The sequence below is a fragment of the Pristiophorus japonicus genome, chromosome 4, assembly GCF_044704955.1.
Source record: "Pristiophorus japonicus isolate sPriJap1 chromosome 4, sPriJap1.hap1, whole genome shotgun sequence".
Lineage (NCBI taxonomy): Eukaryota > Metazoa > Chordata > Chondrichthyes > Pristiophoridae > Pristiophorus > Pristiophorus japonicus.
The window spans coordinates 3,837,912-3,841,257 of record NC_091980.1 but is presented as its reverse complement, the minus strand read 5'-3'; the positions used below and the strand labels follow the sequence as shown (position 1 = coordinate 3,841,257).

General features: G+C 51.1%; 1 protein-coding gene across 1 annotated transcript in view; it reads right to left on the bottom strand.

Annotated features, from left to right (window-relative positions):
- flt4 (fms related receptor tyrosine kinase 4) overlaps positions 1 to 3,346 on the bottom strand; it is a 355,428-nt gene that overhangs the window by 115,252 nt on the left and 236,830 nt on the right. The gene's annotated exons all lie outside the window — the stretch shown is intronic.

The following is a 3,346-nucleotide window of genomic DNA, read 5'->3' as shown; positions in this document are numbered from 1 at the left end:
CAGGGATGACACACTCTCTCTCTCTCTCTCTTCTCTCTCTCAGTGACGACACATTTCTCTCTCTCTCTCTGTGACGACACTCTCCTCTCTCTCTCTCTCTCTGTGACACACTCTCTCTCTGTGACAACTCTCTTCTCTCTCTCTCTATCTCTCCCCTCTCTCTGTGACGACACTCTCTCTCTCTCTATTCCTCGCTCGGTGACAACACAGTCTCTCTCTCTCTCTCTCTCTCTCTCTCTCTGTGACGACACATTCTCTCTCTCTCTCGCTCTCTCTCAGGGATGACACTCACTCTCTCTCTCTCTCTCTCTCTCTGTGACGACTCTTCTCTCTCTCTCTCTCTCTCAGTGACGACTCACCTCTCTCTCTCTCTCTCTCTCTCTCTCTCAGTGACGACACATTCTCTCTCTCTCTCTCAGGGACGACACGCTTTCTCTCTCTCTCTCTCTCTCTCCTCTCCCTCTCAGGACAACACTCTCTCTCTCTGTGACGACACTCTCTCTCTCTCTCAGGGACGACACTCTCTCTCTCTCTCTATGACGACTCTCTCTCTCTCTCTCTCTGTGACGACACACATCTCTCTCTCTCGCTTGGTGAAGACACAGTCTCTCTCTCTCTCTCTGTGACGATTCTCTCTCTCTCTCGGTGACGACTCTCTCTCTCTCTGTGATGACACTCTCTCTCTCTCTCTGTGATGACTCTCTCTCTCTCTCTCTGTGACGACACACTCTCTCTCTCTCGCTCGATGATGACACTCTCCCTCTCTCTTGCTCTGTGACGACACTCTCTCTCTCTCTCTCTGTAATGACTCTCTTCTCTCTCTCTCTCTCTCTCCCTCTCCCTCTGTGACGACACTCTCTCTCACTCTCTGTCTCTCTGACGACACACTCTCTCTCTCTCTCAGTGACGACACTCCCTCTCTCTCTCTCTCTCTCTCTCTGTGACGACTCTCTCTCTCTCTATTCCCTCGCTCGGTGACAACACAGTCTCTCTCTCTCTCTCTGTGACGACACATTCTCTCTCCTCAGGGATGACACTCACTCTCTCTCTCTCTCTCTGTGACGACTCTCCTCTTCTCTCTATCTCTCCCTCTCTCTCTGTCTCTCTGTGACAACACTCTCTCTCTCAGTGACGACACATTCTCTCTCTCTGTGATGACTCACTCTCTCTCTCTCTCTCTCTCTCTCAGTGATGACACTCACTCCTCTCCTCTCTCTGTGACGACACATTCTCTCTCTCTGTAACGACACTCTCTCTCTGTGACGACTCTCTTCTCTCTCCCTCTATCTCTCTATCTCTCCCTCTCTCTCTGTGGCGACACTCTCTCTCTCTCTCTCTCTCTCTCAGTGATGACTCTCTCTCAGTGACGACACATTCTCTCTCTCTCTGTGACGACACTTTCTCTCTCTCTCTCTCTCTCTCTCTGTGACGACACATTCTCTCTCTCTGTGATGACACTCTCTCTCTCTCTGTGACAACTATCTTCTTTCTCTCTCTATCTCTCCCTCTCTCCCTGTGACGACTCTCTCTCTCTATTCCTCGCTCGGTGACAACACAGTCTCTCTCTCTCTCTCTCTCTCTCTGTGACGACACATTCTCTCTCTCTCAGGGATGACACTCACTCTCTCTCTCTCTCTCTGTGACGACTCTCCTCTTCTCTCTATCTCTCCCTCTCTCTCTGTCTCTCTGTGACAACACTCTCTCTCTCAGTGACGACACATTATCTCTCTCTCTCTCTCTCTCTCTCAGGGATGACACACTCTCTCTCTCACTCTCTCTCTCTCTCAGGGACGACACTCTCGCTCTCTCTCTCTCTCTCTCTGTGACGACACATTCTCTCTCTCTCTCTGTGACGACACACTCTCTCTCTGTCAGGGACGACACCCACTCTTTCTCTCTCTCTCTCAGGGACGACACTCTCTCTCTCTCTCTCTCTCTCAGGGACGACACTCTCGCTCTCTCTCTCTCTCTCTGTGACGACACATTCTCTCTCTCTCTCTGTGACGACACATTCTCTCTCTCTCTGTCAGGGACGACACCCACTCTTTCTCTCTCTCTCTCTCAGGGACGACACTCTCTCTCTCTCTCTCTCTCTCTCTCTCTCAGGGATGACACACTCTCTCTCTCACTCTCTCTCTCTCAGGGACGACACTCTCGCTCTCTCTCTCTCTCTCTCGTGACGACACATTCTCTCTCTCTCTCTGTGACGACTCTCTCTCTCAGGGACGACACTCTCTCTCTCTCTCTCTCTCTCTCTCAGGGACGACTCTCTCTTTCTCTCTCTCAGGGATGACACACACTCTCTCTCTCTCTCTCTCTCTGTCTCTCTCTCAGTGACGACACATTCTCTCTCTCTCTCTCTGTGACGACACTCTCTCTCTCTCTCTCTCTCTGTGACGACACTCTCTCTCTGTGACAACTCTCTTCTCTCTCTCTCTATCTCTCCCCCTCTCCCTGTGACGACACTCTCTCTCTCTCTATTCCTCGCTCGGTGACAACGCAGTCTCTCTCTCTCTCTCTCTCTCTCTGTGACGACTCTCTCTCTCTCTCTCTCAGTGACGACTCACTCTCTCTCTCTCTCTCTCTCTCTCTGTGATGACACATTCTCTCTCTCTCTCTCAGGGACGACACTCTTTCTCTCTCTCTCTCTCTCTCTCTCAGGACAACACTCTCTCTCTCTCTCTCTCTCTCTCTCTGTGACGACACTCTCTCTCTCTCTCTCTCTCTCAGGGACGACACTCTCTCTCTCTCTCTCTCTATGACGACTCTCTCTCTCTCTCTCTCTCTGACGACACACACTCTCTCTCTCTCGCTTGGTGAAGACACAGTCTCTCTCTCTCTCTCTGTGACGATTCTCTCTCTCTCTCGGTGACGACTCTCTCTCTCTCTCTGTGACGACACTCTCTCTCTCTGTGACGACACTCTCTCTCTCTGTGACGACACTCTCTCTCTCTCTCGCTCTCTCTCTGTGACAACACTCTCTCTCTCTCTCAGTGACGACACATTCTCTCTCTCTCTGTCAGGGACGACACCCACTCTTTCTCTCTCTCTCTCTCAGGGACGACACTCTCTCTCTCTCTCTCTCTCTCTCTCAGGGATGACACACTCTCTCTCTCACTCTCTCTCTCTCTCTCTCTCTCAGGGACGACACTCTCGCTCTCTCTCTCTCTCTCTCTGTGACGACACATTCTCTCTCTCTCTCTGTGACGACACACTCTCTCTCTCTCTGTGACGACACTCTCTCTCTCTCTCTGTGACGACTCTCTCTCTCTCTATTCCTCGCTCGGTGACAACACAGTCTCTCTCTCTCTCTATCTCTATGATGACACATTCTCTCTCTCTCTCT